Here is an 11,365-nt window from a genome sequence, read left to right as displayed (position 1 = left end):
GCGGCCCCGGCCTCCGCGGGCCTTTCTGCCTCTCCACCCTCTGCTGATCAAAGTAGGAAGTTTGCCTGACAACCGGGGTGAAAGGGGCCGGATCACAAATGAACTCGATTTCGGCGCTGTGCATATACCGCGCCTCCATTGTCCCCCTTTCAGACGCAGTGTGAACCCTTCCGGTGCCGGCGACCGCGCGGCGCTCACGGGCGCGCTCCGGGCGCACAAAGGCCCCGCGCCCCGCCCGCCGCCCGCGCCCCGCGCCCCGCGCCCCTGAGCGCAAACCTGCTTGCAGCCCCGACCGCGCCGGCGGCCCTGCGCTCACCCCCGGTCCCAGCAAGGAGCCAACTCTGTGCGCAGGGACAGGGAACCGCGGGAACGTTCCACCGCCCCCAGCACGGGCGTGGGGGTGAAATTTCCCACCTTCTCCCCGCGAACCTGGAGACCGACTCCGAGCTGCTTTCAAGGCCCCTGCGGTCAACTTGGCAATTAAGTCGTTTGTTAAACTGGAGTCTACTGCAACATCCTTTATTCGCTAAAATACCGGTTTTTTTAAAGGAGTGATTTTTTTTCATGTCTACGATCAGAAGACCCTTTAAAAAGTAGCTGAAAGTGCACAATAAAAACACAATAAATACAATGGAATCACACTTCTAATTGTGCCATGTAAGCCTCATAAGTTGTAAACACAACCAAAAACATAGGTTAACCAACCAAATCTATTTTATGGACTTACGGAGACGAAAGATTATACGTGTTGGGACTTACAAGCTAGAAAAGAGAAGTCAGTTCTTAAATTACAATTAGTCAAGCAGATCGTGAACAGAATGAGTATGGTCTTCACTCTGCCAGGCGAGTGATGCTGTGTCTCTCCTGGTCTGGTCCATATGAAGAGGCTCCTAGCACTTCCTGGATGTCAACAAAGCGGCGCTTTAACCTCCAAGTGAAGAGCTGGCGCTTTCGTTTAGAAACCTGTCATCGGGAATGCCTTCTCTCTGCCCCTCCCTAGCCCTCTCCCCAGTCCCCAGTCTCAGAGTAAGCGTTGGGGAGACGCTGTCACTGAGAGAGAGGTTCTGCGTGCTGGAGGGTGCTGCTGGAACCCCGGACGAATACGCCACACTAGTTCCCGTGGCGCCGAGACCACTTTCGAAATCCTTTTGTACAACAGACCTGATGTTCTGAGCGGCGTACGAAAACCCTGGGTATATAAGATCTGAACAAATCAGAACGTTAATAACGTGAGACCTTCCACAACTTACTTTTGAGAGCCATTTTATTTCCCGGTTGGCGCTTTTTAAAACAAAACAAAACAAAAAACCATCGCCACGTGATAACTTTCTACGAAACAGGATTGTTTTTCTTGTTTTGAAAGTGGGATTTTGTATGTCTGAATAGAGTAGTATTGCACCAATTTTAACACAAATATGTGATATGCAGGGATCAACACGTGAGTTTTGTGGATTTCATACGCCTTTGAAGGCTAACTGGCTTTTTGATGTAATTAGCTGGCTCTTTCTAGTAAACGTTCTTTAATAGAAAGAGCAGGACATGTTGCTGGCAGAGAGCTCAGAAAATGCCGTTTTACAGTCTTCACTGAGAGCAAGAAAGAAAAACATACACAGCAGGAGACTAGTAGAGTTCGTTCCACAGGAATATTTTTTAAAAAATTGACCTAAGATCCCAATCAAAGCATCTGATTTTGCGAGAAAATTTTAAAGAAAAAGATGCTTATGCATGGCAGCTCTTTATACGTTTATTAAAATGCACACAATTAGGGTTTAACCTGATTCCACTTTTAAAATGCACACAATTAAGGTTTTAAATGATTCCACTTAGCTGAACTACTTTCACTAAATTTAAAGACTGTTCGGGGAATAATTGAGGCTTTTTCTCCCCTCAAAGTGTTTTGATTTTAAGAGTGCAATAAGTATTGAGACAAGTGGAATAAAACCGAGGCTTTCTTTCTATACTATGAAGATTTTGAATAGTACTTGTCAATAAAGCAACTCCTATTGTAGTCTTAGGGGAGCGTTGCCTCCGTCCTGGAAGGAGGGTCTCAGAGATACTAACCTCATTAAAATATGAATGAAAAAGGCCGCCATCATTGTATCGGGAGAAAACTGATTCACCAGCCATTACTTTTACACTTGGACTCGTTTGGTGTAAGTTATGAATACAAAAACAATCCGTTATGATTTCCTTGCTGTCTCAGTGCACTCTCAGAGTAAAATACTAACTTTTCTCTTTCTGAAACCAAGCTATGACTCTTTTTTTTTTTTTTTTTTACCTTTAGGCCTCTTCTGACCATGCGCTTGTTCTGTGAGCAATGACATGGGGATGGGAGGAGGTACTCATATTCCAACTTGAAAACAGAAAAGGGTAGCTGAAAGTTTGGGCTTCAGTTTCTCTAGAAAGCTGGAGTTCGGGAATTACTCCAGCCCGTTATGACAACACTTTAATAACAGTCAATTCCAGGGTGCTCTCCGTGTTGGTCCATTGCTATGTCCCTGCTAATCTTGTAGCAAATGTCTTGCTTGATAGCTATCACAATCAGGCAGCGATACGATTACGTTACAGTCCACAGTCGGACGTGAACACTGTCCTTGTGGCATGCCATCTCCTTCATAACAGCCTGACAATCTCAGATAAATCTTACTTATCTGGATGCTTATTTCGGAATGTCCCTGAGATAGGAAACCAGCACTTAACCTGCTTAGTTTCACATTGTTGCAAAGGTTTCTTTCTGGAGGTGTCGTTAATGTAAAAAATTTAATTGCATTATAGCAAATATTACATCTACTTTAATCACTAACTTTTCATCCATAAAAATACTGAAATCACTTCTGATATTAGTTAAAAGTCAATATTTAGAAGTGAAAATTCAAACCCCCTTTGCTTTAGGCTACAACAGGGAGACCATGAATTCAGAAACTCTTATAAGTTGATGAGATATATAATTAGCTTTTATGTTAATTGACTGCTATGAGTTTGTTGTGTGACACTTCTTCATATAATATGCAAATAGCATTGACGGTTTAGTTTTATTGGACAATATAATTAGAAATCTAAAGAAGCTCATTTCGATGAAGAATAACAAAGGTTGATAAATTTTCCAGTGTTCTGTATATCAGAAAAAAATGAATCCCATCTGGACTTAATCAATAAGAGAGATTTTAAGCAGCCTTTGTTCAGAGAGCCAAAGCCAGCCAACATATAACAGAATTAATATTAGCTTTTTCAGCTACATAAATTTGATGTTAAAACAGGTGAATTTGTGCAATCAATAAAACCTTGGGGGCAAAAATACAAAGACTGCAGCACAATTTACCACAAATAACACAATAAATTTATGAAAACAACATCAAAATTTTGCCTCCTTTAATCTGAATACTGAGAAAAAGTCATTATTTGAAATAAATATTTTGCAAGTGTTTCCTATTTTTATTCCTGGACGTATTATGTCAACATAAAGTATATCCTCAGATTGTGAGAAGAATAGAAATAATAAAATAATAATGTGATTTTGGGGCAAATTTTTCCTAGAATTCAAAACTATTAAAATTTCAATCACATTTTTAAAAAATTCTGGAGCCTGTTTTCAGCTAAACGATGTAGAAAACTTGAAAGTATAGAAAAATTGCATCATGGATCACTGTTAATGAACTCCAAATGGGGGTCATTGAACCTAATTTGACTTCCTAAAGTTAAAAAATACATACTTTCTTTTCATAATTAAATAGAAAATTGGCACTGCCATTTGATTTCTCATCTTAAAAAGTATTCTATTAGTCTTGTAAGAAAGTTTGCTTTTCAAACATTTTTAGGTGAACTGAAATACAACTATCCATGTGAAAAATGTTACAATTTCTCAATCGTTGTTAAAAATCACTCTAAGAGAGGATTTAGGGCGACCTTTTCACGCTGCTTCTGAGCTTTGACCTCTGCCGGCTTACCCCGGAAGGATTTTGCAGATTAGAAAAAAAGGAAGAGAAGACAGTGGCAGTGCTTAAAAGGGCAAAGGCAGTAAGAACCGCAGCGGATGGAGGTGATGGGAATGTGTTCACTCAGCCAACAGTATTTATTCAACTCCATGTCCGTATCAGGCAAACTTACCTCTCTAATTCAGGCTTTTTAAAGGGGACTTTCTTGTGATTCTGAATAAAAATTCAAAGAAATACTTGAAAAAGACTGCCTGGAAGAGAGCCAGTAAATCCCAGTGATGATAATATGACTCCTTGTCTATCAACTTAGCTAAAGATCACATAAATACATATCCGCATCCTTATGTTACAATTTTCCGCCCCTCACCTCCCAAATCTGCCAGTCTTTCACTGTCTTGCTTCTGAAAACACAATAGGTATCCATTTCTAACCATTTCTGCAAACTGCTTTCCTGGACCAGAAGTGAAAAGTCACCCACGGGAACTCTGCCGTGGCACTTGCCGGTTGCGTCACCCTGTGAGATCTCGTCTGAAAGTCTCAGCTCTCAGAGGCAAAGGACGGAGACTAGGGTCAGTGCAGAAACTCGAGGTGTTTCGTCTCCCTCACTGCGGAGACACGCGCACACAGACGTCCCGCTGGCCACAAAGGAATCCCTTTCTTTAAAAATAGTTTTAAATAGAAAAAGTAACATATTCACCTGATTTTTTTTTAATCGGAAAGGAACAAAAGCAGAGAGTAAAAAGTAAGACTGACACCTCCCCCAGAACGCCTCCCCAAGACCCTAAAGCCCAGCTCTCCATCCTCCAGAAACAGTCTTGGTGCGCGGCTGCGTGCACGTGAGTGAGTGCGTGTGCATGTGTGTATGTATGTGTGTGCAGGTCTGTATGTCTGTGTGCCTGTGTGTCCTTGGGTGCCTGTGTGTCCCCGTGTGTCTATGTGTGCTTGTGTGTATGTGCGTGTGGGTCTTATGTGCATGTGTCTGTGTGTCTGAGTATATCTGTGTGTGCGTGTGTATGTGTGCATGAGTGTCTCTGTGTGTGTCCATGTGCATGTGTGATTATGTGAGTGAATATGTGTGCATATGTGTGCATGTGTGTATGTGTCTATACGCATATGTGCATGCAGGTCTGTACGTATGTGTGTCTGTGTGTGTCCTTGGGTGCCTGTGTCTACACATGTCTATGTGTGCGTGTGCACATGTGCCTGTGTGTCCCTGTGTATCTATATGTGCCTGTGTGCCTGTGTGTATGTGTCTGTGTGTCCATGTGTGTCTATGTGTGCATGTGTGTGTGTGCGTGTGGGTCTGTATGTGTCTGTGTGTCCGAGTGTATGTGTGTGTGCATGTGTGTGTGTGCATGTGGGTCTGTATGTGTCTGTGTGTCCGAGTGTATCTGTGTGTGCGTGTGTGTGTGTGCATGTGGGTCTGTGTGTGCATGAGTGTCTCCGTGTGTGTCCAAGTGCACGTGTGTATATGTGAGTGTCCACGTGTGCACTTCTGAGCGTCTTCCTCTTTGTACAAGGCCAAGCCCAGCATAGCCCCTGTCTTTCTCACTTGGGGATTAAAGGGCTTGGGCACATCCAGAAGGCTGAGGACGGTCTCCCCTTGGACCTTGGATGAAGGACACTCACGGCGAGGCGGCTAAACTTAAATCCATGCAGATTCAAAGATGCCCCATGTCCTGAGGACCGGTTCAAAGGGAGCTCCTGGCCAGTGTGAGCTACGGCAGAATCCCTCTGGATTGTTTGTTAAACATCAGTCTGGGGACACGTCTTACCTTATTTTATCCTGAAACAATAGTTTTGAGGGGGTGAGGTGAGTGTTTCGCCCCCTTTCCTGGCTGAGTAGCCCTGGCCCGGAGACTTCCTTCCACGGCCGTGATGCGGCCAGGCCATCACGCTGAGGACTCAGCCATGCAGACACTGGGGCAGGAAGGCCTTGGAGACTCCCTCCCAGGTGGGGAGACTGAGGCTCCGACAGGGGCGACTTGCCAGGGCCCCACGGGCAGAGCCGTTTCAGTTGGCACACCGTTCTGCGGCCCACGAAGCGGGCAGCAGGGCCATCCCCCAGCTCCCCTAGACCTCAGGTGGTGGAGCCGGTAAAGAGGTAATTAAGGTAAAACCCTGATGCTGGGAAGGATTGAGGACAGGAGGAGAAGTGGGCAGCAGAGGATGAGCTGGTTGGCTGGCATCACCGATGTGGGGGACGTGAATGAGTTCGAACAAACTCTAGGAGATGGTGGAGGGCAGGGAAGCCTGGAGTGCTGCTCCATGGGGTCACAAAGAGTCAGACGTGACTGAGCGACTGAACAACAACACAGCTAAGCTAAGGTCACCAGTTCCGAGGGCCCTGACCTGATCTGACCAGCGTCCTTCTGAGACGGGTTCAGGACACAGACACGCGCAGAGGGACAGCTTGTGAGGGCACAGCGGGGCGGGGGTGGGGGAGATGGCATCGACTAGACAGGAGAGAGGCCTCGGGAGGAGCCGGCCCTGCCCACACCTGGGTGGGGAGTCCCAGCCCCGGACTGCAGACAATATCTTTCTGCTGTTTAAGCCGTCTGGTCCGTGGGACTTCGGCTGCCAAGCTCCTAACACAGTCCCAGACCGTATTCAGCCCCGGCCTGAAGTCTTGCGAGTGCAGCCCACGCCCAAGAGGTGATCGGGGCTGCTCAAGGGCCTGCTGTCACGAGGGGACACAGAGCAACACGAGACGCAGGCTGGCGCCTTGGTGCACGTGTGCTGTGATCCCGTCCGAGCCAGGGCGACCCTGCACAGGCACCCTCAGACACCTCCACCCTGGTCGGCACTGCCTACAGCCTACGGAGGCCGGACCACACGCTGGCCCCCTCGCTCGCCAGAGGCCTGGCCTATAAACCTGGGAGGAAAGCCCCAGCTGCTCTCGTGTGTCTGACCAGGGCAAGCAACTGGTAGGAAGACCCTTCGAGAGTTCGGCTCGACACACAGATGTAAAAGGACATGATGTCTTTCCCTCTGATGGACGCCGACTGTTTTAGCATGTGGATTACCTCACAAGTGAAGCGGACTGAAGGAACGCAGACCGATCTCGGCAGCCTCCCTACCGGTGGGCTAGTAGACAGTGCTGGGACTCTGACGCAGCGCCTTGAAAAGCCAGCCTGAGGACGTCTCACCGTTCTCACCCCTTCCCGTCCTCTCAGAATCAGAGAGCTGCCAGCCACGGGCATCCAAACCCATGGCACGCAAAGCATGGACCGAGGCCCAGCAGTCTTGGCCTCAGGACCCCGTGCCCCTACCTCAGACCCGCCGCCACTCTCCCCGTCCCCGGGCCCCTCAGGTGCTGCGTGCACAGGGAGGGGCCTCACAGCCTGGGATCCTGCTGACGCTCGGGACGGTGGCGGCAAGAGGGGGCTGCCCGCTCTGATTTTCTATTTTCTGCTTCTGTGCTCTGCCTAAGAAAGAGCAGAGACTGGAGGAAGGGCCATTTGTACAGAGAGACTGAGTCAAAGGCTTGTCCTTAGAGATGCGTGTGGGGTGACCTGCAAAGAGGCCTGGGTCCTCAGCCCGGACAGCACCTCTGGGTGGACCTCATTACCCCATTACCATGATGAGCGCTGAGCTGAGTGAGACAGCAGGTGACAAGTGAGCAGACCCAGACCCAGGGCCCTGATCTTTCATCCACAAGCAGAGAAAACTGAAGGGGCCAAGGAGGTTACGGTGAGGGGCACAGCCTTCCTGGACACCTGTCTTGAGGGGCGATTACAAGGCTGAACACTGAAAACAAAACTGAGCTCATTCTCTGTGGCATTAGTTTTCTCTCCTGTGGTTCTGGCCTTCCCTCTGTTCTGCAAACCCACACCAGGCGGGGGTGTGGTCCCCGGTGTGACTTTGCTGGGAGGTCCTGGTGCCGGGAGGAGCATCCCAAGCTGGGAGTCCATGTTAGGGCACACCCTCCTGCCCCAGCCGGGCGCCCAGGCCATGGAGTAAAAAACAGTAGAACAGAAAAGGGTCATGTTTTTTCCGATGCGCCAAACTCAGGTCACCCAACGCTAGCAGCGTTAAAACAGCTTTAACACGACATTTGAGATCCTGCATCTCCTCCTGGCTCGGAAGTGCCTTTGTCTCAGAAACCAAAAAAAAAAAAAAAGCTTGGGGACTTCCCTAGCTTCCTGCTGAGCTATTTCAAGTCCTAAAAGATGATGCTGTGAAAGTGCTGCACTCAATACGCCAGCAAATCTGGAAAACTCAGCAGTGGCCACAGGACTGGAAAAGGGCAGTTTCATTCCAATCCCAAAGAAAGGCGATGCCAAAGAATGCTCAAACTACCGCACAATCGCACTCATTGTACACACTAGCAAACTAATGCTCAAAATTCTGTAAGCTAGGCTTCAACAGTACATGACCCGAGAACTTCCAGATGTTCAAGCTGGATTTAGAAAAGGCAGAGGAACCAGAAATCAAATTGCCAACATCCATTGGATCATATTAAAAGCAAGAGAATTCCAGAAAAACATCTGCTTTATTTACTATGTCAAAGCCTTTGACTGTGTGGATCACAACAAATTGTGGGAAATTCTTAAACAGATGGGAATACCAGACCATATTACCTGCCTCCTGAGAAATCTGTATGCAGGTCAGGAAGCAACAGTTAGAAACAGACATGGAACAACAGACTGGTTCCAAATTGATAAAGGAGTACATCAAGGCTGTTTATTGTCACCCTATTTATTTAACTTATATGCAGAGTAATCTGGACTGCATGAAGCATAAGCTGGAATCAAGATTGCCGGGAGAAATATCAATAACCTCAGATATGCAGATGACACCACCCTTATGGCAGGAAGCGAAGAAGAACTAAAGAGCCTCTTAATGAAAGTGAAAGAGAAGAGTGAAAAAGCTGGTTTAAAACTCAACATTCAAAAAATGAAGACTATGGCATCCAGTCCCATAATTTCATGGCAAATAGATGGGGAAACAATCGAAACAGTGAGAGACTTTATTTTCTTGGACTCCAAAATCACTGCAGCCATGAAATTAAAAGACGCTTGCTCCTTGGAAGAAAAGCTAGGACAAACCTAGACAGCACATTAAAAACAGAGACATTACTTTGCCAACAAAGGTCCTTCTAGTCAAAGCTGTGGTTTTTCCAGTAGTCGAGTATGGATGTGAGAGTTGGACCTAAAGAAAGCTGAGTGCCAGAGAATTGATGCTTTTGAACTGTGGTGTTGGAGAAGACTTGAGAGTCCTTTGAACTGCAAGATCAAACCAGTCAATCATAAAGGAAATTAGTCCTAAATATTCATTGGAAGGACTGATGCTAAAGTTGGAACTCCAATCCTTTGGCCACCTGATGTGAAGAACTGACTCATTGGAAAAGACCCTGATGCTGGGAAAGATTGAAGGCAGGAGGAGAAGGGGACAACAGAGGATGAGATGGTTGGATGGCATCACCGACTTGATGGACATGAGTTTGGGTGAACTCCGGGAGTTGGTGATGGACAGGGAGGCCTGGCGTCCATGGGGTCCCAGTGTCAGCCAGGACTGAGCTACTGAACTGAGCTGGCATTCTAGTGATTAAGACTCCAAGCTCTCAGTGCAGGGGGAACGGGTTTGGTCTCTGATTGGGAAGTAAGATCCCACATGCTGCACAGTAATGCCAAAAACAGAAAAAAGAGGCACCCAGTTCTGAGCCAGTCAGTCCCGGGGTGGTGACCAGGTGTCTTGTAGCTTCAGGTGCAATGGGGGCCAGAGATCAGTAAACCGCTGAACTGTGTAGGGAGCCACCACCCCCTGCCCGGGGGGAGGGTTATTGGTGCTCCTGCTTTCCTGCTAATTCTTGGGTTCCAAGTCACAGCATCTCTTAAAGCCTCAAAAGAATGGACACAAACATGGGCCTGATTGAGATCCCCAACCTCTCTCCACAGAAGGACAGAGAGGGGACTTCTCTGGGGGTCTAGTGGCTGGGAGTCCACCTGCCACTGCGGGGGACACAGGCTCCATCCCTGTTCTGGGAGGATCACACCAGCCGCAGAGCAGCTGGGCCCGTGAGCCACAACTGCTGAGCCTGTGCTCTGCAACAAAAGAAGCCACCGCAATGAGAAGGCTGCACACCACAACTACACTAGTGTCCGCGTGCCACAACCAGAGGAAAGGCCCCGCGGTAACAAACCACCCAGCACCGCCAAGAAAATGTTTTTAATTAAAAAAAGAGAGACGGTTCATAAGTCAGCTTTGTTTTGTCCCAAAGAACGTTTGGCTTGTTTGGTTTGGTTTTCCTCCTTGAGGGCCGCCAGTAAACTCGAGTCTTCCTAAATCAACGCCTTCACAAGCCAAGTGTGCAAGGAGGTGCTGTTTCACTCAAGCAACCGGGCTCACATGCAAAGGGGGAGACGCCCGTCATCTCAGTACTACGCCTGGCCCTGGCCGGGCCCCTCCTGCGTCCCCGCTGCCCCCTTACCCCATCACAGGCCTTTCCGGGAGCCCCCGGCTCCACGATCGTCTGATTGTCCGAGTGGTGGGCGCCCATGAGAATCCACAGCCTCCTCGAAGCCCCTTCACTTCGGACATGTAGGGAGTTGCCCACATTTAAAACGAGATGAATGATTCTGCTCCGAGCATGTCTGCACATGAGATACTTTTTCTCCTGTTGGATTATTTTCTCAGGTCGTGTTCCTTAATGTAGGCTGCTGCTGCTGCTGCTAAGTCGCTTCAGTCGTGTCCGACTCTGTGCGACCCCATAGACGGCAGCCCACCAGGCTCCCCTGTCCCTGGGATTCTCCAGGCAAGAGTACTGGAGTGGGGTGCCATTTCCTTCTCCATAACTAAGTCCTATTTGTTTTTATCTACTGATGCTTCTCGTCAGACCACGAACCCCAGTCTGCGTAACAGAGAGACACCTGTGAAAATAAACGACGAACCCAGTCCGGGCAAAGTGCCTCAGCGGTTTCCCTAAAGAGGAGTGGCTCCCTCCAGGCCTGTGTGCCAAGTCCCTAGGAAGCCTGCTCCAGGGGGGCGGTGAGAGGAGGAACAGCTGGGGTTTATCACAGGGCCTGTGGCACCGCTCAGCGTCCACGGGGCTCTGCTCGCTCACAGCAGTGTCTCCACTTTGGCCCTTACTAATGCTTCCAAAAGGAGCTGGGCCTGAGGTCGCTTTGTTCCATTTGAGCCAAGCTTTCTTTTTCACTATTGGATAAAAATGAACAATTTCAAGAGGTAATGCGAAAGCTCTTTCTCCCTGATTTCTGTGCGTTTGGATAAATGTTATCTTTCTGCTCTTTAACAGCCAGATCTTGGAGGAGGGTTATGTTTCTAAATATATTCTATATTTCTAAATTGGGAGTAAGAAATGTTCATGAGTCTCAGTGAACTCCGGGAGTTGGTGTTCGACAGGGAGGCCTGGCGTGCTGCGACTCATGGGGTCGCAAACAGTCGGACACGACTGAGCGACTGATCTGATC

The sequence above is a fragment of the Bison bison genome, unplaced genomic scaffold (assembly GCF_000754665.1).
Source record: "Bison bison bison isolate TAMUID 2011002044 unplaced genomic scaffold, Bison_UMD1.0 scf7180017864503, whole genome shotgun sequence".
In the NCBI taxonomy this organism is placed as follows: domain Eukaryota; kingdom Metazoa; phylum Chordata; class Mammalia; order Artiodactyla; family Bovidae; genus Bison; species Bison bison.
The sequence above is the reverse complement of the archived record's forward strand: the minus strand, read 5'-3'. Positions refer to the sequence as shown.